The 26,616-nt window shown below is 46.7% G+C and overlaps 1 protein-coding gene across 2 annotated transcripts in view; it reads left to right on the plus strand.

Moving 5' to 3' along the window:
- The first annotated feature begins 548 nt into the window (after positions 1 to 548).
- The window catches only part of LOC8040535 (protein NDNF), a 105,810-nt gene continuing 79,742 nt past the window's right edge, over positions 549 to 26,616 (plus strand). The window contains exon 1 of one of the 2 annotated variants that reach the window (XM_029994006.3): positions 549 to 940. The gene's annotated coding sequence lies outside the window, so the exon portion shown is untranslated. Of the gene's footprint in view, positions 941 to 14,258; positions 14,454 to 26,616 lie in introns of those variants that run through there. The other variant, XM_029994008.4, reaches the window with a different exon arrangement.

The raw sequence follows: 26,616 nt of genomic DNA on the forward strand, positions 1-26,616 counted from the left end.
CCAATGTTCGTTTAAAATCAGTGGAGCGTACAGCGTGCTACGAACTTGCTTTCCAATCAAGCGGTGCGCTAACAGAAAAGCGGCTCCCACAATCTCTCCCCCCCCCCCCCCCCCCCCCCCCATTTTGTTTTCTATTAAATTTTATCTAAAGTCCACAAAACAGAAAATAAAAAGTAAAATAGAAGTTGCTTTTCGACACCTATTGAAATACCCACGGAATTATTAGAACAAAAACATTAAAAAGAAAAACAATTAAAATTTACATGTCCAAGCAAAGGTGAGCGGCACGCGTTCGCATCAGTGCAATAAAATAGACGCACACCGACAGAGTCCCTCATATTGACATCCAAGCCGCAAAATGGCCTGCAGCAAGGTCAGCAATCCCTCGCGCAAAAACCGCCACCGTCGACACTCAAAGCGCGGCCGGCCCCCTCCAAACCATAAACAAACAGCAAAAAAAGAAAACACCCCCAAAGATACGGGGGAGAAAACGGGCGGCGGCGGCGGCGGCGGCGGGAAGACGAGGAGCAGAGGAACAACCGTTCTTCTTCTAATCCTGGTCGCGGCGGGGGGACGCAGGCCGCACGAGTACGGCGCACGAGGAAGACCGCCGAGTGTACGTAGACGACGGCGGCGGACCTGAGGACGTCCCGCTGCAGCGCCGCCCCGCGGACGCGAGTTGCACGCATACCGCTCATTGAGGCCCAAGAGCCCACTCGAAGCAGGAAGGCGGTCGTCGCTCGCTGCTCACTCTTCGACGCCGAGGATCCGGCCGCTTGTTTACTGTCGTTCGCACGTGCTCTGGGCGGACAAACCAGACGCTGGGACACACTCCGCCGACCGGTGCGCTAGCGTGCCCTGCACCGACTGTCCGCCTACCGTGGTGCGAGATTGTGGCTTTCCTTTGGATGTTGCCCCCTCTGAAGATCTTCTCCGACCGGTGAGTCGAACGAAAACGCCGTCTCAGCGTCTTTTCGGCTGCAATATATATGTCTTTTTTTTTAGAGAGAGTAGGGATCGATGATTGTGCAATGTTTATATTGGTTTTAGTTTGTTCTGTTCAGAAACAAGCATGTCCTTCGGCGAACGAACGAGTATGGGCACTGCGCATGCGCATTAGTCGCGCTGCTCGTAAATTCGTCTAGTGCGCATGCCTACTACCCGTATACACATCGCAGGAGGCTATTTGTAGACAGTGCTACGAAGGCGTACTTGCGTCTTTTCATAAATTACACCCATTAGAGGCGGAATTTCAAAAGACACCGATAAGAAACGTAAGCTCAAAGTTCTGAAGGGTGTCTTCACCGCACGGATAATTTCGTGCGAAGTGAGGAAGCATGCGGTCCTCACGGCTACGTGTTTCTGCTTGTAGCTTTTACTCTGTAACCTTCCCTCGCGTGGGCTTCGCTCGGTGTTAACGGTACGCACCATGTAGATGGACTGCATGCGCCGCTAGGCGTCAGCTGCATACGCTGACCCTAAAAACGTGGTCACGCTGCTCTCGCATCATGCAAAAGACGGTGCGCAGACATCAGACACTGCGATATCCGGGGTTCGAACGCCGCGTGGCGAATTTCACGTTGAACTAGTTGCCATGCAGAATTCGAAACACGAATCTCGCGGTGACATGCGAACGAATCTGTTTGCAGACTGTCTTTCGTATGATGTATAAGTAGTGTAACCCCGCTTTAGGCGTTCTCTCTGACATCACCGCCCTTGCCCTTCTAAAGCCTGGTTCAGACAGTCGCGTTTGACTGCGTTTGACTGCGTTGCGCCTGCGAGAAACCAGGAACTCTCTGCTGCTTCTATCGCGTGCCAAGACGATTCCTTGATTTGGATTCCACGCTTCATACGAAGCACAGATGTGCCGGTGACTCGCTTTCGGTTCTCGACGCAACGCAGTCAAACGCACTCAAACGCAAGTGTCTGAACCGGTCTTTAGGGCATATTTACATGCAGCGAGAGCGCATAAAAACCTAGGACAAAATGCCCCGATTGCCATTCTATAGAATGTTGACTGGGACTACAGGGTGTCAAAAAAAAATATTTACACATTCTTTTTTTTTAATGCAAAAATAAACTAGGCATCACTGAACGCTCATTCTCCGCCCAAAGGTAGGGCTAGAGGTCACAACCAGATGCCAAAGTTTCAGCCCGATCCGATAACTTAATCAAAAGTTATAAGTGATTTTTTGAAACTTTCAATCGAAAAATGGTGGCCGACGGACTTTTCGAATACACAGGGATCTATAGCACCAGAAACCGAAAACGGGCGAAAATGGGCTCGATTTCCCCATTGAAACTTTCAGAAAATCACTTAAAACTTTTGAATAAGGTATGGGATCGGGCTGAAACTTTGGCATCTGGTTGTGACCTCTAGCGCTACCTTTGGGCGGAGAATGAGCCTTCGGCGAGGCCTAGTTTATTTTTGCGGTAAAAAAGAATTTGTAAATAATTTTTTTGTGACACCCTGTATTTTTAATTTAGATGTATCCGGCGTGGGTCAGGTCTTTTAGTTGACTTGCTTGCCTCCCGGAAAGTGTTCATTTTCAGAAGACTACCAACAGTGCTGTTCGTTTTGTTCTTTTATCTCATAACACACATGTTTACTACCGCAATATTAAACCATCTATTCTATTTTTATTTCTTATACATATACCTCGTTGTATTCTACATCTGTAAACATTACTACGTCACGCAAGTAGACCATAGTGGACCATAGAAGCGCGGGGTAGTACAATCTACGCTAAACCACCTTGCAACGCGCACCATGGCAAAACACACACACACACACACACACGCGCGCGCACACACACACACACACACACACACACACACACACACACACACACACACACACACACACACACACACACACACACACACACACACACACACACACACACACACAAGAGAAACTTTGTAATCTTGCGAGTTGTGTTATTTCAATCGCGGTCATCGGAGTTGGCGGAATGCCGTGGCCTCAAATTGGCGCCTGCTTCACGGTGCATTGCAACTGAGTAACGTGCGGTATGGGGACAACTTTTTGTGTTGTTTTGTTTTGCGTTTTCAATCGCTGTCTTCTCTCTCCCCTCTTCCTTCCTCTGAGTGTATTGTTGGCCAACAACGTTTTGTCTTTTTGTGCCTGTGTGTGCGTGTGTGTGTGTTTGGGGACAGCATTGAACGAAAGATGAGGAAAGCCGCGTCCCCGGGCTCGGCTCGTTCAAAATAGTACGTCCGCCTCTCGCAATAAGGCGCCAAGTTGAACGACACCCGTCGACTGTGTTTCCCGCGGGACGATGGCCTCCGCCAGGCACCCGCGTTTACGAGACAATCCGCAGCCTCCGGCTTTTGAAACAGCTACTTCCGCCTAAGTGGTATCTTCGGCCGCCGTAACACTGCCCATGCATCGTACAAAAAACAGTCGGCAGACAGTGTCTGAAGCGTGTTTGTTCTTTGTAGGAAAGTTCAGCCACAATTTTCATAAATGTTATCACCATTATTATTATTATAATTATTAATTTCACAAACAGCTATTGTTTAGAAAAGGAAACGAACCAGGGTATCGCCTTAACCAGTGTAAAAAATTGTAAAATTTTAACTAGGCATGACGAACGAAGCTTGGTAACTTGTTCGCGTGTTTTATGTGCACTCAAACGTGGTAGAACACTTAAAAAATTATTTACAGCGAAGCTGTTTATGGCTAGGGTTCCGTGGATGTTTCGTGTGCGTCAACAAAAACTCAGGTCCCGAGCTTGCATGTCACTTTGATATGCATTCACAGTCGATTAGTGATCAATAGGCACCATTTTCAAGATCAGTAGTCTCTCAGGTAGATAAGAAAGGTTTCTCAAACATTTGCCACTACGCGACCCGCGTCGGCCATAACTACGCTCGCACCGCTCTCTCTTTGTCGTCGTTCTAAGCGCTTGCGCGCCCAGTTTTCTTTCCTTCCGCTCTCCCGGGGTGGCGGTCTCGTCGCGCGTGTCTACTTTCCGCCGGGTGGCGGTCCCATCGCGCGAGTCTACTGTCCTCCGGTTCCTCAGGGCGGTTCTCTGTCGTGTGCTAAACAGATTCCCTTGTGATTCACCTTCATTGAGTGGAATGAATCATGATTTTTGCACATTAATTTATTACATAAGCATATATTCTTAAGTTAACATGTACGCATGCTTACTTTTTGTCATGCTAGAAGCGTTACATCTGAGTCAATGACGAACTTTATTATCAACGTTTATGATATTTTGTTACTACGCTTCATTGAGGCCGCCTCGGTGGCTCCGAGGCAAAGCGCCGGCCTATGGCCCCAGGTGGCGGGTTCGAATCCCGGTCGAGCTGCCCGATTCGGGAGAATGCGCCGTGTAACCGAGCGATCCCCAGGTGGCCGACATTAATCCTCAGTCCTCCACTATTGCCTGCCAAATACTTGTCGTTGGTTTAGTGCGTAAAACCCCCAAATTCGATTTGATTTGATTTGATTTGATGTCTTATAGAGCGCAGCCGTCGAGTCCATGGGGCTCATCGAGCAACGCCAAAATCCGAATGTCACGGCGTTGTAAAAGAACCCGTGACCTTTCGCTGTTAGCAAAATGTCTCCGGATTTGCAGGCGTCCTATTTTTCGGCTGCCCTCTGAGTTATGATGAAGCGAAGTATGAGTAAAATGCAAATCCCACCAAACATATAAGAAACACGCGATCTGAGTCGTTCATTCGCGACCTTGGCATTTTCGTCTAATGCATCCTCAAATTTTAATCATCGCGTTTCAAGTATCCGCAGCGCCTCTCCTCGGGATCTCGGGGTGATATCACGTTTCACGCGAAAATTTTCTTTCTCTGCTTGCCTTTGTGCGTTCATTTGGCAGCCTGTTGAGCACAAAACTGGAGTTTGCTCCCACCGTGTGCAATTGTATCAAGCCCACTACATCATGTTCTATTGAGCGTATTCAGAGAGGCTTCATTGGGTTCATCTACGACAAGTATATTAGACAGATGTGTTGTTACAATGACGAGGGATTTGCAGTTTAGTAAATAAAAGACGTTTACGTGATTCCCCTTGTATATATCATATAATAATCACCATCACTAGACGTGGCATCGCGGGCCTCGTCTAGCTTGAGCCAATAAAGATTATTATTATTATTATTGTAGTTTTTTTTTTTTTTTGCATAGGGTTGTGAACAGAGCTGTGGATTCGCCACTTTCGTTGAGCACTCTTTTTTTTTTCGTTCTCCTTCGCGGTTGTCGTTCTCAGAGTCCTTTTTACCTTACAGCCGGGGTCCCACTGCTCCTGCATCATACAAGAGACAGTCTGCAAAAACGAGTCACCGCAATGTCCTTGGTTCGACTGCCGCGTGCCTATTTTCTCCCTTGAACTCATTCCCATCCGGCATTCGAAGCACGGATCTCGCAGTGACTCGTGTTCGGATCTGTATGCAGACTGTCTGACCCTGGCTTATGGGTTTACGTAACATCATCATCATCGTAAACTTTATTAATTGATAAAGTGAAAGGACCTTGCGGTCTCTGGTCGGTGCCCTTAGTCCAGGGCTCCGTTGGCCGCCCAGATTCGGCGAGCTCGCTCAACCAGTCGCCGCTGGTCATCGAGCTCTGTGCCGGAAAGGGCCGCCTCCCAGGAGGAAAAGGTGGGGGAAGGAATGGGGTGATACCCTCACCGAGGGGGTGAAGGCATTCCCAGATGGAGAGGTACAGGTTTAGGGTGATCGCTGCCACATCCCGGACAGGTGCCTGGGTACCGGTTGGGGAACCAGCGATGTCGCTGGTGGAGGTTAGTGAACGTAAACGTTTGAAGTTGTCGCCAGTCCGCTGCCTCTGCCCGGGATAGCGCACGATGCGGAGGGGGCAGGACCCGGCGGGTTGTTCGGTAGTATTCTGTTACCAGGTGGTAGGTGTTAAGGTGTGTGTCGGTTGGAGTGCGGAGGGACTGGGAGTCCGCGGGTGTGTTTGGCTCTGGGTCCCGCTGTATCCTGATCCCATCCGATAAAGCCCGGTTTGTCGCTACCGCTCGGGCTAGTGCGTGAGCACTTTCGTTGCCGGATAAGCCCAGATGTGCAGGGGTCCAGATGATCCGGATGACCGGTATTTGTAACCATTCGGTTCTTATGGCGTTGATGAGGTGTGCTGTCCGTGGGTAGAGGGTGTTGCCCGCAAACGCTCTGCACGCTGCTTGCGAGTCGATGACGATAATTACCTTATGCTTGAGGTCGGTGGTGTCTCTGCGTGGGGTTGCGCGTGAGATGGCCAGCGCTATGGCCATCTCCTCCGCCTCCTGGATTGATGCGATGTTTGAGATGGAGCCCGTGCTGTAGCAGGTGCCGTCTCTGTCTGTCACTGCGATGGTTGCTGCTCCAGCTCTTTCCCTGTGGAGAGCAGCATCTGTGTACCATGTTTGTGACACATTACCACAAACAGCAATGCAACTGGAATTCAACAGACGTGATCAATATGGTCTATGCATTTTTAGCGACATGAACACTTTTCGACAAAATCTAGAGTCACAGCTTTGCATGTAATTATACATGCAAAGCAGTGACTTCGTTGTTGCCTGCATTCTTTTTTTTTTTTGTTTTTTGCAACTTGAACTTTAATTTTGGTCACGTGCTGTTTTTGTGGACACATCGAATGAACATTCCTATCTTTAGGGAGCACTATAAAGATGGCAAGCGAAAAGCTATCATGACGTAGAGCTCAGCAGAACAACCTGAGAATGGGAGGTTGCTCGCTCAAGGTCGAAATTACGGCGGAACCTTGGACACGGCAGCAGTTATGCCTTTTAGGCCAATTATACACATAATTATAGCATCCTTATCGCACGAACGTGCAGATATACTTACTGATGCCTACTTATAAGAGGACTCAATCAGTAGGCATTATGTTTTTACTGAATGAATCACCCTATAGGTAACGTTTTTTGGTAGTCACCACTGTAGTGCGCTGGAGGGGGGGGGGGGGGGGGGCGGGTGATAACCCAAGTGAAAAAAAGATTGAGTAGCGAATTTCTGGTCTGTGATTTACACGTGAATTCACGTTAAAATTGCTGTATTGTCCGCTATACAGACGCGATTTGAGCCTTGAGCGGATGGCCTCCAGGCCTGCTCGTGTTCCATTGAGCGCTACGTCATGAGGCAGCTCGCGTGTTCCCTATAAGTTTGTGAGCACTGTAAGTGTTTTTAAGTGAAGATGTGCCCAGGTTACAGGTGTGAGCTCCAGCTATAATAGAAGCGCCCTTCGGTATTCATTGCTGATATTTTACCTCCTATTTTTTTTTTCTTACTAGATGAAGTCGCATATATTTATGTCGCACGCAGCATCGTATAAAACCAATCTTCGGAAAAATTTATTCTCACGCATGCTTAAAAATAAATATTATTAAAAGCACCGTGACGTTATCCCTTCCTTGCAACGGACACCGCTTTCTGATATAGATATCTGTCGCTATCATCCGACTGCCACGAAAGAAGGCAGGCCAAGCTACTTCCGCAACGCCAGTGTAGAATTTATTTTAAGCAACCAAGACGTCAGAACCCCATACATTGAATACATGCCGCTTAACGTCACAAATCCTAGCATAAATATTTGGGCTGTGCAACTTCTGCGATCAACGAAGGTCTTCCGGGCACTTAACGCCGACTGCGTAGAGAGAGAAGCTACAGCAACGCCATGATCTATTTCTGTCGTCCAAGTCCATACAACGCGCAGCAAAAAGCTGAAGAAAAAAGAAAAAGCTGCGGTCGCAAAACGTTAGAAGGGTAATGCGCAAATTACGTTCACAGGTGGTATGGATAGATTCGGTCACTGGATGGAAATTAACTTGACTCCAGGTATATAATTACCGCATTCAGCTGTGTCAACTTTTGTCATTCTATCAACCACGTCAAAAAAAAAAAAAAATGCTTCTGACTGAACAAAAAAAAAAAAAAAAGATTGCTACTCACTCATTATCAAAACCACATTTGTTGCAAGGTGAGCAGTCACTATTACAATAAACGGCATTTTGGTAAGCTTGTGATCTCATCTGAATCGCTGGAGGACTTGTAACCGCAATACCTTTCTTGCATATAATGTACCGAACTAAATGCAAATTGTGGTATCACAATCACTGCTACCATAAATTGATATAAACTTTAGTGAAAAGTAATAATGTGGTTCGCATTAATGTCTCATCAGCGGCCATTGTCGAGGGCCTTGCTGTGGCACGCACGTGCCTTCTGGAGCACCCAATCCGCACCGCCAAATTTGATTCCCCCTCTCCAAAATAACTGGCAGGAACGACCAAGGGCATAATACCGTGACGTCAAGCGCCAGCCGCCATTTTTACACGAAGCTTCCAACCGGCGCAATATTCAGCGTCTGCGGATGGCGCGTGATTTGCTCGCTTTCGTAAGCGACGTGCACGCGCGTGCTGGGCTGTGGAAATCGTACGCTGGGCTGTGGATTTGAAAACAATGCGACGGCGTATGCGAAGCACACCGCTTTCTATTTCTATCTCTAGTAAACCTAGAAACGAAGGAAGTGAACGAGAAGTCCAATGGAGACCGACGAGAAAGAATTGCCGCGAAAGTAAACATTTCACGTTGGAGGGCTCCGAAGCAGCTATTCAAAATGGCCCTCGGGGGTGTGTGTGCCGTCGGGGGACGGCAGTGCTGCGGTCGCCAAGGCGCGGCGAAGATGCCGTTTCGATCGTGCACCGATTACATACCGAAGCAGCCGGAAAGAAGGAGGGCCATCCCATGCGACTGACCGGTCGCTTCCCCGTCGGGTCCTCCGCGCGTCGGCACCACACCGGTCGCGATGTCTCGAACGACTCGTCGTGACCCCGGACGAACTTGGAGCCGAGCGCGCATCACGTATTCGGTTCTTAAAGCCGGGGGGTCACCCTGCCAGTACTTTGTACAAAGGACACGGTGTTCGTTTCAGTTACCTGCGGACACGCCTCAGGCCTATTCGGCGCATAGTTTCTTTGTACATCGGCGCGCTTGGAACACGTCTGAAGACAGTTGTAGGACCAATAGGACAGGAAGAATGAAGGCAGTGTCTGGAGACTGTCTCCTTGTGTAATGTATATTAGCAGTGTGAGAGGGTGGTGTACAAAGAATACGAGCGACATCGGCGTGCTTTTGTTGGTGCACCGTAAGCAACAACCCCGATTTCGCTCGTGTTCTTTGTACACCACCTTCACACTATACACCACACAAAGAGACAGTCTCCAGACCCTCTCCGAGGACGCCGCTTCAGCGTCGTTTCGCACGTTGACGTTGGCAGGTAAGGAAGCAGCAAAGTGAAGAAGACAGCGCGGACGCTCGTTGACATTTCGTTGCTGTTCGGAAGTCTGGTGAAATCAGAAGGACGACAACACGGACTTCCCGTGGCACGCGCCGCTTGAGATCCGCGAGTAGTGGCGTAGCGATCTTCCGATGCGTTTGCTAGGGTGCGCATTTACGTACCGGAAATCCTTGTCTCCGATTCGTTCCTTGGGCAGAGATAACTTCATTTGGGATGTCAGATGGACTGAGCGCCGATAGACCGTATGATGGAGCAAGCGAACAGTTGTGGTAATCAGAGTAGCGCTATTATTACAAAACCTGCCTGGTAGTATCGGTTATGTATTATTTTAGGCAAGTTGCGAAGGACCACAAACACTCAGGCATCTGTAATGACGGAGCCCCACTAGAGCGAGAACGAACACCGGCAAACTTCAAACACGTACAGGACGCACACGAGAATATGCCTGGCAGGCTTGTAATCGCTCGGAGCTCGCGAAGTAAGCAAACTGCAAGCCTGCCAAAATTACGTTTTCGTGCATGCTGCACGCGTTTAAGGTCTGTCGGTGTCAGTTTTTTCTGTTTGTCGCTCTAGTGGGACTAGAAAATAGAAAGAAAATTGAAGGCCCCCGACAACGCCCCGCGTATTTACTGAGTCACACTGTCGAGAAACGTTTGATGAATAGAGTGTTTATCGGCGACGCGCACAGAACCCGCTGTTTCCGCAACGACTATGATAAATTAGACGGTCTAATGAAGCAGATATTCAATCCATCAGCGAAAGGCGAAGAAGAATAGTGCGTCTTGTGAATCATGAATGCAACCTATTCCGATTACACGCTTGAACGTCGTCCCAGTTCTCAGGATAGGAACACCATCATGGATTTATTCGACGCCGGCATATCAATCACCGCTGTTTACCCGAATACGGCTACATCAGTGAAGCAGATTCAGGGGTATCAATACTGTATTAGCGGGTGGCTTATCAGAGTATCACAATTTTTATTTATCAAATATACATTATAAGCGCACAAGCGTTAATGCCAATTGAGTGGAATCAGTGCCTGTTGAGAGGTAGCCTAAAATGATAACACAATGAGTGCTGGCATTCAAACTATAAAAATAGCTTCAGAATAAACTGACCGAACATATCCTCCAGAAATACCCATTTGTCCGAATATCTTTAAAAACACGGCGAATTTCTGATTTTAACAAGTTTCCTTTTTTTAGTGGTTCCCATCGTGTGTAATTAGGTTCTTATTTAAGAGGGTCGTACTATATGCAATCATTAATACAAAGCCATAAAAAATTAACACCCGCCCCCTTTCAAAAAATTAAAAAAAACTAGCACACAAAGGGGAATTCCTGAATAAACAACTGGACAACGGCATTGAAGCACGCTAAAAAATCAAATCAGATCGTCTACTGTGATGCAGGCGCGACCTTATTCGCTCTTTCTCGCGTGAGTTGACACGTGATGGCGCCAGTGTGCAAATAGCCCCCAACCACTACCGGTTCTGAACTAGACGGCGGGTTTTGCAGTATGTGCGAAATCAAATATACAGGCTATCTTCTGGAAATCACTTCTAATAGCGCTGTAGACTTTATTTACTCTGATGATGAAAGAATGACGAGCCAAGAAAATTAAGAAATATACGTAAACCGAAATTGTGCCGGGGCTTCCCAATGGATGGCGCCACTGAGTTTGTTGCCGAGCAGAAAAGGGGTGAATACAACTGTGAAATTTACTCCGAGCTAAACAACGAAAAATACAAAAAGCAACCACGTAAAGAAAAACAGCTTTTGTGGCAATTCATAGTCGCTGACACAATGAGAAGGGCAGTGCGTGCCTTTCGAACGTCCGGACTCCAGCACGCGCTCCATGCCTTCCGCCGTGCTTTGTTGGCTGCGCGCGCGCCCTCGATAAGTACGAGACGTCGAAGCATTGTCAAAGGTAAGAAACTGGTGCTGGAGGCGGAACAACTGTAAAGCTCCTCCTTTCCATTCTCACCATGTCAGCTACTATAGTAATATTTTCCTTCCATATTTCAATATATCCTCTCCCAAAAAGTGACATTTAGAGCGCGACGTTCAAGTCAGGTTCTCGTTTCAATTGTATCATGAAAATTTTAATTACTATCGCTGAAACTGCTACGTGGTGAAGCCTAATCATCCAGAGGGGCGAATCGTTCGGTCCATAGCAAACCGCGTGTTTTACTACAGCATTCCACTCGTGACTATGAGCATTTAAAACGCCGTAAATATAGGAAAAGTAACCGACTGTCCCCAACTTCGCCAACACAAATTCAGTGCAATCTCTTTTTTTTTTTTTTTTTTTTTGCTTTTACGGTGGGTAACACCGGTTTTTACGCGCGCCTGCGAGATGCAGTTTCACTCTAAAAACATCTAAAGCGTGTGCTTCCCCGCAAAGCCCATCACAGAGCCAACCTCTAGAATCTACAGAGTCTCGGCGAATGACGAATCTAGAATCTAGAATCTCGGCGAATGACGAAATAAATTACATGTTTGGACAATAAAAGAAAAAAATTAGCGCGGTGAACATTTCGCATGACGTTTCACCATCCTTAGTAAGCGCAAACTATATATATATATATTTTTTTTTTAGGTTTGCACATACGTTTAGCCTCACCACTCGCCCCGTAGGTTGCAGTGATTTGCTCTCCCAATTGCTTTGCAAAAAAGTGCACGCTCCACATTTTTTTTTTTAATTTAGTGTAGAAATGTGATTTAGCATGGGCGATCATCAAGTAATGTTTTGACCTACGAATTCTAATTCAACACAACAACGGGCAAGGCCGTCTCCCGGGTGTGGCCTTTCAGGGTCTGGAGAACTACTCTACGTACACTGCATATTAAAAGAACGAAAGAAAAAGGGAAGGGGGAGGGGGGGTTGTGTAGTTAAACTTTGCAGTACATCACACTTTAATTTTTTTTACTTTTTTAATTTAGGTAGGGTAAACAGATGTGGTTATCAACAGGAATCCGACGGCTTTAAAAGAATTACACGTGTGCATCAAACGCAGGCCAGTTCGTGACGCCTAATATGATAGCATTAACCCTTGAAAAAAGGTAAGTAATATGTGGATATCTTTAATGACATCACGTTCAATAGGAAGCGGCATCTGATTAAAAAAACTGAAGCGCGTTTTAAAGGAACGCTGATAACACCAATAAAGATTTCCCTGAAAAAATATTTTTCTCTTCAATATTTACTTTGCGAAAGTGAATTAGAGAAAACACGGTTAAAAAGACAAGTTTTTTGGGTGTTTTTCATTTTTGTTTTAATGTCAACATCTAAAAACAAAAGCGTGTTTCGGAGTCCTAATATAAAATGTGTGTCGCAACATAAATAATGCGGTATTTTATTGATTATTTATTTTTATTTTTAAGAGAGAGGAGGTGAGAGAGTTTGGTTGCATATGTATCCTATCTAGGCACTATAACAAAACGTTTGTAGGGATTTTAGGTGTCAATTTATGACTGTGCGTATCCGTGGATCGCTCCGTAGTAAATCGCAGCAATATCCGCGGAGGGAAAGCAAAATCTGTATCATGGTTTATATCCCTATTCCAGCCCGCCTCTACTGCTGCTCTCGTTCATAGCCATCATGCTTATGTTATTGGTCTGTTTTTCCGTTTGGGCAAAACGTAAGGTCGCGTCAATGCTGGGTATCCGTGTAACCACCATGTGGTAGGATTAAGGAAGAAAGTAGAGTTTACTCGGAAAGAATAACAAAAAATAAATAAAAAGGAGTAAAGTTAGGAGGAAATGGACGAAGTGGCCGATATTGTTTCAAAAATTGAGGAGAGCGCAGTTGTAAAAAGGATAGAGAACCCGTGAGAGAGAAAGAGAGAGATAGAGAGGGATGGAAAAAGAGGCGGGACAAAGGGAACAAGTAAGACAGGAGACGATCTCGCTGAGAAAAGGCGAAACGATGAATACGTTCTACTTATGCCACGTCGTAAAGCATGGGGCGCCAACTCTCCTCTCTTTCGATTCCAAGCCATAAAACCGCTGCGTGCATCTTTCGCGTCGCCCCAAGAGCGAATAAATCAACGCTCACCCACCGAAAAAAAGAAAGAAAAGGCATTACCGAGCCCAAATTTGTACGCCGTCGTTCGTAAAAAAGAAAGGAGCGTTTTGTTTTTTTCTTGATTTCAGATTTGCCCTTTCTAGCGTGCCTTTGTCGTTATTGTCAAATGGTCTCTCGGCATCCCGGACTCGCCGATTGGACACCCTCGCATTCGCCGTAGTAGAAAGCCGCCTTCGTTGACTGTGTCGACCCGTCGTTGCTAACGACCGCAGAATCGTCGTTATCAAAACCACTGGCGCACATTAATCTCGGCCTGGGTCATCGCTTTCCAGCTCCTCTCCCGGACACACACACACACAAATAAATTGAGCGCCATACAAACACGTACGCACATCCAATTCAAAAGAAAGAAAGAAAGGAAATCGAAATAAAAGGCAGGGAAGTGATGAATTCAGCATCCATTCCGTTCTCTTCATTTCCCCATTTTCATATCTTCGGCTCTTGGAACTACTCCCAAATTTCTCTCCCTCTCATCTCTTTCGTCTTCTTTTGCTGCTTCCTCTTTTTCTTCTCTTCTATAATTTTTCTTATGTCTTTTCTTGCTACAGGTTTGCTTTGTTTACGCCCTCCGGGAAACGGGCCGAATCATTCCGCCAACCTAATGCACAAAAGAAAAAAAAAAGAAAAAAAAAAAAGCAAGAACCGTCGAACAAGGCTGGTCTTAAAAGATGATCGCCTCTACGCTCTGTCGTTCCTCTCCTTCCCGGCGTCGCTGGAGCACCGGATGAGCCTCGCCTGTACTATTTGCCCGCCGCGCGTGTGTGTGTATACTTTTTTGCGCGTCTGTATCTTCGTCCCTCGGGTTCTCCCACCACCGCAAGGACCGCGGCGTTGACTGCACGGTCCTCGTCCTCATTAAGCTTCTCGTCGGCGGAGGCGGCGTCTTCGTGGAAGCGGTCTGGACGGCTTCCCCTCCCCGCCCCCGTCGCCAAAGCCACGGTTCCTCCACCGACTTGGCCCACCCCCGCCCCTCGCTGCAGAGTCCGTACGGGGAACCGCTCTGTACCAGGGGCACAAGGACCTCCAAACAAGTCGCCTGCTGGAAGCAAGGAGGACTCCGCGTGCTTAAAAAGAACGCCGGATCGTAGACGCACTTTCTTGTCTCTTCTGGGCGGCTCGGGGTCTAGGAGTGGGGAGGGTGTGGGGTCGGGAGGGTCGAGATTGTTTTCGGCATGGCGGCGAGGGGACGATTCATCCTCGGCGACGCCATGCCGTTCTGGTCAGCTCGTCCTCAACTATTATTTGGATCCTGCGAGGATTGGGCTCGACTTGACTGATGGGCTAGCAAAGATGCTCAGGTTGAGGTTTCACTTTGACTTTTTAGTACTGCCTAAATAAATAACAACTGTCAAACCGTCGGCCAGTTATATGTTTTTGTCATCATTCGGAAGCCGCAATATTCATAAGATCACGAACCCCAGTATTACGACAAACAATGAAGGATGTCCGCATATTTGCACTATGTGCTATGTAGCATATATTTGAATATAAAATCTCTCTAACTCGGTCGTCTGTATAGTCTCGGCTATCGACTTTGTAGTACAAAACCTGTAAAAAAATCCCCTACTTAACAGCGCTGAAGTAACAGCGGTACGTATTCACCATATGGCATGTACTACGCCTGTTCTCACTGATTCTGTTAAAATTTACCAAGGAGGTCATTAAGTTAGACGAAATGCTGCGTGCTAATTTTGACTCGGTTTTTTTCCTGACTGGTGGATGGACCTAAAGCCGCCGGTACACTGGTAATACATCATACGAGAGATAGCCTGCAGATTAGAGCCTCGCGCAGATAACAGTTTGATTATCCGCATCCTGTCCGCATCCGTAATGTTCTTAACTATTTGAACCCGCACCCGATCCGCATCTTCAGACTTTGTTTGTATCCGCATCCCACCCGTATCCACAAAATTGGGAACCGCATCCGACCTTCAATCCGCGCGTTCATTTTACATCATGAAATCGAGCACGAATAAAAATTTAGACAAAGCGTCTGGATTGTATCTAATGAGCCGTCTGCTTACCTTTGTTTAAAGAACTCTTCGCGTCAGAAAACGGTGAAAGTCATTTTATCGTATTTACAAAATAAGCGATCATCCTTCCGGAGACACGAATTCGCATTGCTGGAAAGATGATCACAGTTGTGGCATCGTCTTGGGAGTCCGTGACACTGATACTCTGTCCAAAAGATGCTCTCATAAGAAGGAAATTTTAATATTTATTTTCCTTTTTTTTTTTCTTTGTAAAACCCACTTAAAGCAGACGCATATTTTGTAAACATGAAAATTAACGAAGGACATACTATTACCATTGCGCCATTTTATTTTGGCCAAACAATAAAAAAGTAGGAGAGGAAAGGCGCGCAATCAAATTAGCAAAGTACTCGTGTACATGTGGTAAGGCGTAAGTACACCCCTGTGAAAATATCACAATATTCAATAATGGCAACATTTCCTTTCAATTTCAGCTTTAAACGGGAACCCTAACTGCATGATCGGAACCATATATTTCAGAACAACTCAGTGAACAATGCCGAGAAAAAGAAAACGCACACACACGCAATGTTTCACTTGTCGACGTTGTTGGGCAGAAGAAATAGAATATCGTCAACATGGACAGATTTAGACTGGTTCGCCTCTCTTAAATTAATACCCGCTAATCTGAAGGCTTTCTCCGTTGGTGCACGTGATGCTGGAATGGCATTCACGAACTGCGCTACAAGAATGAAGTGCGGAAACTCGTGCTGGCGCAAGTTCCACCCTTCCAGAGGATCGAATTCAGTCTCCTCGATCTACCGCATAAAAAAAAGTCACTTGCAGGTAGGTTTCTTCCGGTTGCTTGTGGTTTATATACTTTTTGGGCTTTCTTTGCCTAAGGAACGTATTCCGCTCTTTCCCTGCCGAAAAAGGAACACGCTTTCACGGGACGACTGATGCTTCTGCATTTTTTACTTTTTTCTGGGGACAGCATGTTTGGCGAGATAGAACGTTCTAAAGAGATCTTTAGTGAGAATCAATTCTTTCTTGACGCGTAAAGAACAAATTTCTTCCCGATTGACACCTTCCCGATTGACACCCCCTCGATACATTCGATGATTCACTTCATAGTGTCACTTACTTATTCACGGCACACTGTGCGTTCGCCTACGTTTATGAGACGCCTCGGCAAAAATGCTTGATCCGAACCGGCGGATATCTGCATTCGAATCGCATCCGCAGCCCGCAATCCGCCAAGCCTGATTCATTTTTATCGGCATCCACCAGTTTACTGCGAATATCCGCGGATGATCTGCGGGTGATCCGGGGATATGCAGGGCTTTACTGCCGACACTGTACGAAGCGTGTTTCTTCCTTGTATATAGGACGGCCCTGTCAGAGCGTCATTTAAAAAGCTCTCTGTAGACAATTTCGAAGCATGCATGAAGCAAACGCGCTTTGAAGATGCTTCGGGCGTGTCCGCAGTAACATCTCCCTGCAGTAACACGCGTCCCCAATAAAGGCCGGTTCAGACACTTGCGTTTAAGTGCGTTTGACTGCGTTGCGTCGAGAACCGAAAGCGAGTCACCGCCACATCTGTGCTTCGTATGAAAAGTGGAATCCAATTCAAGGAATCACCTTGGCACGCGATACAAGCAGCAGGGATGTCCTGGTTTCTCGCTGCCGCAACGCAGTCAAACGCAGTCAAACGCAACTGTCTGAACCAGGCTTAACACGTGTTCGCAGTAACACGAACTTCTGCGTAATAATTTAAGTGCATGAACCTGATACGTCGTTCTGAGCACTGCGTTCAATCCCGACCTCGTTGCTCCCCAAAACGTAGACCTTAGCCTTTGGGTCATGTACGGCGGCTCAGAAGAAACAAAAGGACCTCGATCAATCGGTTAAGATCGGAGAGCATGAAGGGGAAAGAAGAAGCCGCGCGGACTAAAGAAGGGCTGCAGAGCGAGACGCCGGTGAGCGATCGTAGACATTACGTTAGGCCACGAGCTCGAAACGTCCGGGAAACACAATCTGATCGATGAGCTCCCTTGTCCGTGGGCAAGGCGTTGCTGCTACGCCAGCAATCCTCTGAATACGGCCCGTTTAAGTCTCGGGATAAGAATAGCAGCGCCAACGAGCCGTTCGTACACGGCGATACTGCGGAGCATCAGTCAGGGCCGCCGGGTTATCAGTCATTTGCTCCTTATCGGGGCCGGCTCGCAGCTCTCGCTTCCGACTTTATAATCCTTCCCTGAGATACGCCTGGCCGATATCGGTCGTGCGCGAGTGTATGATTGCACTCGGGATGAAGACGATGCTCTTAGAACAATGCGTCAGGAAAGAAAAGAAGCACAAAAAAACGCATACGGGTTTAAAGATTACGTAGTGAGGAATGGAGCGGGTCTCCATTGGAAAGCTTAAAAGCTAACGGCCCGTGTTTTGGCCGGCACTGGCGATCACTTTTGGACGGTATGCGTGTGCGGGAGTTTCACAAGAAGCGGCGGGCATATTTGGAGTGTGGATGGATCAGCCGATCACATCACGTCCACCCCTCTTTTTTTTTTTCTTCTCCCACCTTTTTTATATTTTATTTTTATTTGCCGTCTATGTACACTGAGATTCGCCGCTCAGAGAATAATCTGACGGGTCCTGGAGGAAGTCCAGAAGCTAGGGAAACTCGGTATCGCGATTTGCAATCACCACGCCACGCTGCTGTCCTGCCGAGTGTAGGAGGCTATAAGCTGTCTGCGCCTCTCGTCGTCACGTTCTTTCTGACTGCCCGACCTTCGAGGTTGAATCTCATATTATCTCCGTTTTTCTTCTTTTTTTTTTTCCGTTTCTACGTGGTGCTAAAGATCTGCCGTGGCACCTAGTCGCAGGAAAATCTCGATTTTATACGTCCTCTCCATTTCAGATTTCCTTTTATCTGTGCCGGCATTTAGAATTAACACGAATAATTGAAGAAAATGGTGGCTATAAAATACGGGCTTCCCGTCTTCCTCCTCCCCTAAAGGGCCAACTATTTGTCTTTGGGGTGGGATCGTGCCTTGCGTAGTTATGTAAAGAAATATTAAGAAAATAAACAGCGGTGAGCCTCCTGTTTTTTCAGTCAAGATTTCCTCAATTTTCGTGCCGGCTCTCGTATACGCAACGAATCGCTGAATTAAGCGACGCTCATTGAGCGCTGAATTAGCGCTGTCTTTCTTTCGCACCCGTTTTGAGAACGCTGAAAAAGTCTCCACCATGAGTTCATTTTCACTAGATTCCGCAATGGCAGAGATTGCATGCCTACAGACAGAGCTGGTTGTGACTTCAGCTTGATTCGGTCTGCTCTCCACAAAGGAGGTTACTTCGTACTGAGAACGCCGAAGCTTACGGTCCAGGGGCCGAGCACGGTGCTTCGACAGTGCATTTTGTTACGAAATATGAAGGCTTTTTTTCTAAATCTTACCCGAATAACCTATCTCCTACGTCAGCTGGCAATACCAAGTGACAATGCGAGTAAAAGATCCGCGGCTCGATTTTGAAATGACCTGGATCATTGTCTTGATTTTCTCTGGATTGACTTGACCTAGGGTGGTGTCTGACAATAACTGAGAATAAATAGCAGGTGACACAAATGACCGCGTTTCATCGTCAAAGAACCAACGTTACTGCGAAGAACAGCGTAACTAAACAATGTATATTTATTATGTGAGATTGCTGACACTGAAGATCTGATGCCTTTAGGGTATCTTGCAGGAAGGACTAGAGAAGGAAGTTCTTGCATAAAAAGATGTCCCTAGCGCATTTATTGAAATGTTGGTGTGTTTCATTGTTCACGCATTTTCTCATGCGTTGCGAATGTGAGTCTGTTTCTTGAAATGCAGCGCTTTGCCTTCAATGGGGCGTATGATATGGCAAATATTTCACCTTGCATTGTGCTTCCGCTGCACGTAGTTTGTTCAGCGGACAAATACAAAGTACGGTATTTCATGTTGCCCGCTAGTCGCGGAGCATTTTCATTTCGTTTTCGGTGTACTCAAAAGATTATAGTATAAAACCAAGCACTGCTAAAATAAAAAAATAAAAACACGAACGTTTCAGTGAGTTATACGATTTTGTTTTGTAATACTTCAGCACACAACAGGCAAAAGTACAAACTATTTTAACAGATACCGTTTTTTATATTATGTGACGGCAGCCGTTTTGTCGAAATATACAGTTGCTTCGTTGCATGGTAGTTTCACGAATGGTCCATCTCGAGGTTTCTGGAAACGTTAAAGACATGCTACAACTAATCTGAACACTCCATTAAAAGAGTTGACCATTTTTCTTGCATTTTGATTTGAGTCAGCTGCAGATGTTTTGAGACTATTTAGCGGCGCACAAAAACGATTGGGACGACGCGTGTTTCGCCAATCCAATTTCCGAGTAGAATATGAGCTGTTAAGTAATCATACGTATAGGTGCCACCTTAAATATTCTGCCTATTATACGAGAACGGACGCCTCAAATGTTCATTCTAGGACCATTAGGTAACTTTAGTGTTTAAGACACATGCGCAACCTATCTTCTGTCGACAAGTATACACGTTTTGAATACGTCTATATACAAATCCCGGTGTTGCGAAAAACCTCTCACAGCATCCATACAAAACGTTGGGTCTCTTTGTGATTGCTTGAAGCTGAGCTAATTGTTGATTCATGCTTCTGAAAGATGCCAGATGAACGTAAGAATATACACGAAGATAAAGAGAGAGAGAGAGAACAAAAATGAGAAACACACTGCTTGTTTTTCCTACTTTCTACGCTCAGCTGGCACCTTTTCTGAAGTTGGTTTCTCTGTTACTGCTCAGAACTTACTAAAACACGCTCACCGAAACAAGGCTGACCGTCTGTGGTCGTTCCGAGCCGAAAAACGAGATGACGAACAGGCCACGTCACGTAATTTAGTCAACCATATCTGACGTTACCCACCTATCAAAGGAGTGTACCGTGAAAAATTTCTCCGTGGGGAGCAACCCGCTCCTGGAACGCGAGTTGTGATGTCATTGAGCAAGCGCGAGAAGGTGTTGAAACCCCACGGTACAAAACTTTTATTTCGGAGTCGTATCTAGTAAATTTTAGAACAGCCAAAATTTACTACTACTCATTCTTATCAGAAATTTCTTTCCCATCTCGTCTGAAACCGCTAAGAATTTAGCGTTTTAAGTTAGCGCTACATAAGCGATTTTTCTAACGCTGAATACAGCGTCAATTCAGTGCTAATTTAGCGCTTGAAGCAGCACTGACCTTAGAGCTGATGCCGTACTTTTCAATCCAAAACTAATATTCGCAACTAAAAAAAAAATTGCACTAAGCGAACAAATGCAGAACTGGCCGGAATGAAAAGCGCAAGTTCGTCTGCTTTTTGCGCAGAAGGTTGCAGTGACGTCAGAACGCCGAGCTCTGATGGGCTCTGATTGGAAGGATAATGGGTAGACCTCAAGGTAGCTTGCTTTGAGGTCTACCCACTATCCTTCGATCACATCCAATATGGACTCGGCGTTCTGACGTCACTGCAACCTTCTGCAAAAGAAGCAGACGAACTTGTGCTCCGCACATAGGCACTTTCGCAATTTCTGCTCTCCCCTTCTGGCTATCGTGACCGCACGTTGTCGGTGGCTTCCACGATAGCCGCCGAAGTATAAAGAGAGGGAAGTTACGTTGGGTCTGTCCAACACAACAAAAACGGCAGTAATAACAGCGCCGCAGGGAAAACAATGTCTCATAATGGCCTGAGGAATTAGGTGCGCCATGCGTTGCATCTCATGTTGTGTAGGGCAAGCACTTGTCCCGGTGACTGTCGTTACCGTCGTATTAGCGTGTTGTCGGCACTCGGAAACGGAAGGCAGACTATACGCTACCGCGTGAGCCAGACATTGTACGTTTCCTAACATTTATCAGCGCTGTAGAAGGACAGCAGGTAGTCCCTTCATCGGTTCCTCAAAGACCGAGCTTCTGGAAGCTCGCTTGCGCCAACACACCGCCGCAGGTTTGGAACGGAAATAAAAATCGCGGGCCAACCATTTTGAGGCGAGTGCTTGCCTGTTGAAACCCGAAGGTTGTGCGTTGAGTTGGCACATGACACGCACGACCTGTCCTTGACCGACATATTATCGCGAGAACGGTGGCCTTTATAAGTAGGGTTCCGTGTTTTCGGTATTTATTTTTCTTCGAATTCGGGGGTTATTTTATCGATATTTTTTTTCCCCATTTGAATCGGTGTTTTTTGGTGGGTAATTTGAATGTCGGAGAAAATTGGTACTTATCGAGTTTATGTTGAAAAGCGACTGTATAATTAGTGGAGGAAATATTATAATTGATAGGTTACAAGTTACAATATTTTCTCCAGTGATGCTGGTAAGGGTAAGAAAAGGGGACGGGGCAAGGAATGCTGTTCCGATAGAAAGGAACAACCACAGGGCAGTTCAGCGCGGCTGTGATGCGGGTTAACGAGAAAAAAAAAGGTAGGGTAAAAGATTTCTTTCCGTAAAGCTAACGTTTCCTTTTTTTATAATATACTTTATATTTAGGGTTTTCCGGTTTTCACTGATTCAGAGAAAACAGCCTCGGTGGTTAAAGGAGCTGTGCAACGATATTCAATTGGAATGTTTTTCTCTCTATACGAACTTACTGGCACACCTGGGACTCAAGGATACTCAGACGCAACGCCATTGGCCAAGAAACTCCTTTGTTGCGGTGTAATTTCAAGGACAAAAGCGATCATTTTCATTCAATCTCTCCTTTCCAAAATTTGATGACGCAACTCGGGGATCGCAGTACACCCAAGTGACGGTATTTGAATGAGGTTCATAGATTGGACCCGAGCATTGCGTGGGCACTCGACTTGGGCTCGTGACAATTGCTAGCTCGAAAAGCATTCGGGTTATGACCCGTGTCCAATCGCTGCAACGACGACAACAGCCGAGCCATAACAATGTCTGGAACTCAGCGCGTGTCCTGCGCTTTGCCAACCCCAGCGCGTGGCTATGATCAACACTGGCGGCATATAATCGGCTTCAGATCACGTGGCCGCTTGTTCTGGCTGCGAGTTGAGGGGGTGAACGCTGCTCGTTTTTCTTAAATTTTTTTCTGGGACTTCTGTTGCGTGAGGTAAAGAACGAACGCGTGTTTCATAGGTCATTAGCGTTATGGATCCGTTTTAAGCGGTATTTGCGCAAAGTACAAAAATTGTTGCGTCGCTCCTTTAATGTTTGATTTTTATCGGTACATACCGAAAACACGGTACCCTACCTATATAGCGGCGAGATGTTTCGGTGGCGCCCTCCTATGGTTCCCTCTGGTGACGTCATTACTTCGTTAACAGCAAGTTCGATGGTGTTCGTAATAAGCATAGTGGAAACTTGAAATCATTGCACTCTGAAACCAACACTGCCAACACCGTTAAGATTAAAGTTCTTCCATTCCTCTTATTTCCGTGGATGAGAGATCCTTTGCTGACGTCATAGTCAACATTCGTCCAATCATGGAAGGCCGATCACAGCGACGCTTTCGATCGCGCACGCCGCCATTACGGAGTATTCACTGGCGGCCATAGCTGTGTGCGCGACTGCTGAGCGTGTGCTGACGGCGGGCTTCCACAGTTCTTTCAACACGTGCATTCCGCACCGCCAATATTACCGTTCTTAGTAGGCTATTAATGTGAGCACGTCCTGGGCATGCGCTCTAAACATCGCCCTCAAATATGGCGTCCAGTGAATACCCCCTATAAGTTGCTGGAGTAGCGAATAGCAGAGGTGGGTGGTTTAGTGGCGCCGTTTCACGTTTAGTTCCTGGGACATACAATCAAGGGTGTGTCACAGTGCGTATGTCTCCGGTAGTTTACTCCTCTTTTAGAGCAACATGCTCCATTCTGTGCGCAAAGGACACCGTCGAAGCACCGAGCCTTTCTCGAAACCGTAAACCTTGTCTTCCTCAGGACGAAGTTAATTTACAGCAGACAAACTGAGGGTAGGTGCCAAGAGAGCATACATCAAGCTTGAAATCTCGTGAGGTTCTTCTTGGCACGGCGAGCTACCTCACGGAATCGTTACCTGTGAAAAGGAAGCTTTAGTGGTGGGAGGAGAAGATATAACGATAAATCAGCACTGAATTCGGTGAGAATTACAGCTCCTCGGTGTTTTTCTGCAAGCGTGAACAGGCTCCACTTCAGAACAAATTTCGAATGTCTGTTTGCACATAAAGCCTTTCGATGTGTTCGCGTTTGTCTTGCAAGCAGTGTCAAATGCGCCAGTGCACGAGGCCCTCGTCTCAAGCGGCTCTTGGAAGCGAATGGCAGCAGGGCACCCGCTCGTGGCACGTGTCTTGTGCGTTTCCATGGTTGGTGGTACTTCTAAAAAAACGACTTTATCAAGAAGCTTTATTCACACATGCAGCGCAGTGCTGAATAAGCTGTCTTAAAGCGGATAATTTTACGCTGATTTAGCCCTTACTCAGCGCTATAGGTACAGCGCTGAAATGGCTATTTGTCAGCTCTGTACATCTGCTCCACTGCACCAGACCCGGCCGACCCGGCCTTTCCTTGTTTAAGGATGGTTACACATACGTCGGCGGGGCAACGAAAGGTCAGTGCTGCATGAGCGCTATACTGTCAGCGCTGAGTCAGCACTGAGTTAGAGCTGCACTTCGTGTGTAATCAAGAAAAGATTAGGTCACATGCGGGCGCTCATATAGCGCAAAGTCAGCGCTGTGTTTTTAGCGCTAAGTTAGCGCTGAGCTAAGTGTGTGTGAACCTGCCTTTCTGCACACAATGCAGCACTAACTCGGCGCTGAGTCAGTGAGTGCGTACACTATACTCTATTCGCCCCTAAGCTGGCAGTGCGGTGGGAGTTACGAGCTTGCCGGACCAATCAGCCGCTTCCCTTTCATCACCTGACCACGCTCTGCTCGGCGCGTGGGTATAGGCGGGAGCGTAATCAAGTGGTCAAAGAGAGACGAATGACTGGTGTAACGAGCAAGTACACCTTCCGCCGCACTGTCAGCGTATACGGGAGAATGGAGTAGCGCTGATGCAGCATTAACTCAGCGCTATTTCATATAACTGCGCTGTACGCGTAAATTGGCCTTAGGTTGCCATAACTTCATACAATGTGGCACATACTCGCAACGTCTCAGGTACGAAATGTGAAGCTATGCCTCAGGAACTATTCACTTCTGATATGTATATTCGCTCTGTTTTAGCAAGTATGTTGCGTCAATGCGAAGGTCGGCGCTCTTCTTAAACGCTGAATTGGCACTGGATTAGTGCTACGCTGTGTGTGCGAGGAGCCTTTTATTTTATTTCGCAAGAAAGAAAAAGAAAATCTATTTGGATTTGGCGCGGAGTTTGTGGTAATATGTTCGTTCGGAAATAATAAATGATCAAATAAGAATGCTGGAGGCCAAATTTCTTGGCCCAGACCGCGTTGCGTATGAACGAAAAACTGCGCACCTCGTCTTGCAAATCCATGGAGAAGCATTTATCTATTCGAAATGATGCTCATAAATAAAACAACCCCGATTTTCAACGCGGTGTGCAAAACATTTGAAATCTATCCGTTTTTTATGGCATCAATTTTAATAAATAAATGATTATTTTAATTCGGTTATATACAATCGCGATAACGCAAGCACCAACGGAATAATTATAATTGTACTGGTGCTGTATAGAAAATTGTCAGGAGGAGAAAGAAAATAATACGAAGATAGAACGGTTAATTTGTATATATCCTGGCTCTTTGTCAAAGAGTTGTACTGTCGACCGGAGTGATGATATCACCTAGATGCCACTAACGACAATAATATGGGGCATGCACAATGAAAGGAAACATCTGCATACGCATAACAAAGTATGTACTTCGGCCCTATTTATTGATCAAGTTATTCAGACACACACACAAAAATAAAATACAGGAAGATCCATTGGTGGATTCTCAGGGAATGCGTTAGTATGACCATTAAGAAACGCCACGTACGTCCCTCTGTAGGAAACGCTAACGCTGAGCCCTTTACTTTCCTATTTTGCCTTTCTCTTTTCCTTCCTCTAATTTTTGCTGCAGCTTTTTTGGCCTCTTTACGGGGTCAGTGTTTGCGTATCTCAAAGGAGGGCGTGTGTGGCGTTTCCCAAGGGTCATGCTAACGCATTCCCTAAAAATCCACCAATAAATCTTTCTGTATTTTTTTTTCATTTCCCTTCTGTGCTCTACCTAGTCAAAGTATGTCAACGCCCTTTGATACGATCATCCATATCACTCGTCGAAAATCCACATCCATACCACTCCTGGAAGGAACCGCTTCGATATCGCTCGTGTAGGGAACCACATCCATCGTCTTAACTACACACACATATCGCAGCCCACGCACCGCTACTACAGAAACCCAGAGCGAAGAACAGCCGGCGACGGCAGAGCGGGAACTGAGCACGCCCGCACTCCACCGCGCCGCGGCGCCGCGGCGCCTCCTCCTCTCTCGAACCCCGTCAGCTGTGCGACGCTCCTTTGACGAAAAAAAAAACGCTCGTTTTAACGAAAACCCGGCGGTGTCTGTCAGTTTCAATGGGAGCGTCGTACGCGACACCCTTTCACCCTTTTTCTCCCTCTCTCCACGGCGCTCACAAACGAAAGACACAGCCAGGTTTTCGTCGAAACGAGCGTTCTAATGCTAACGCATTAAAAAAACATTCCAGTAGTGTGGTCGAATCAAACCATTTATATTAAAAGCAAAAACGCGGTGCGTGATCTAAAATTCATCCGAACGGCTTTAGGCATTATAAAACATGTCTGCTGTCCATTGATTGCGTTCTAAGAATAAAAAAAAACAACCTAAACACGTGATTTTGTTTTTGGTTTCTGTAAGACCTGGGCTTAGATTTAATTCACGATACGCTGTTGACGCTGCCCTTCATGCAACCACCCGGAGGAAAAAGAAGGCGACATCATCTTGCAGTATATGGCCTAAGAGCGGACGTGCAAGGTCGGGGCTTATGGCATCCTACACTTCGGCTCTCGGAGAAGGAAGAGCGTGTCTCGCGGTCATCCGGTGGCGGCCCCGACTCGCCCGCGTCTCCGCGGAATTATCGCGCTCGTAGAGGGGGAATGCTGCTCTCTACGTGCGCCAGTGTTGCGCGCTCTTTGTGGGGGCTTGCGCCGGTCGAAGTGCCCGCAGTTATTCTGGAGAGTACAAGATGGGTACAAAAAGTCACTCATGAAAAGCCGTTTTTCTTG

The sequence above is a fragment of the Ixodes scapularis genome, unplaced genomic scaffold (genome assembly GCF_016920785.2).
Source record: "Ixodes scapularis isolate PalLabHiFi unplaced genomic scaffold, ASM1692078v2 PGA_scaffold3__209_contigs__length_174095766, whole genome shotgun sequence".
NCBI classification, from domain to species: domain Eukaryota; kingdom Metazoa; phylum Arthropoda; class Arachnida; order Ixodida; family Ixodidae; genus Ixodes; species Ixodes scapularis.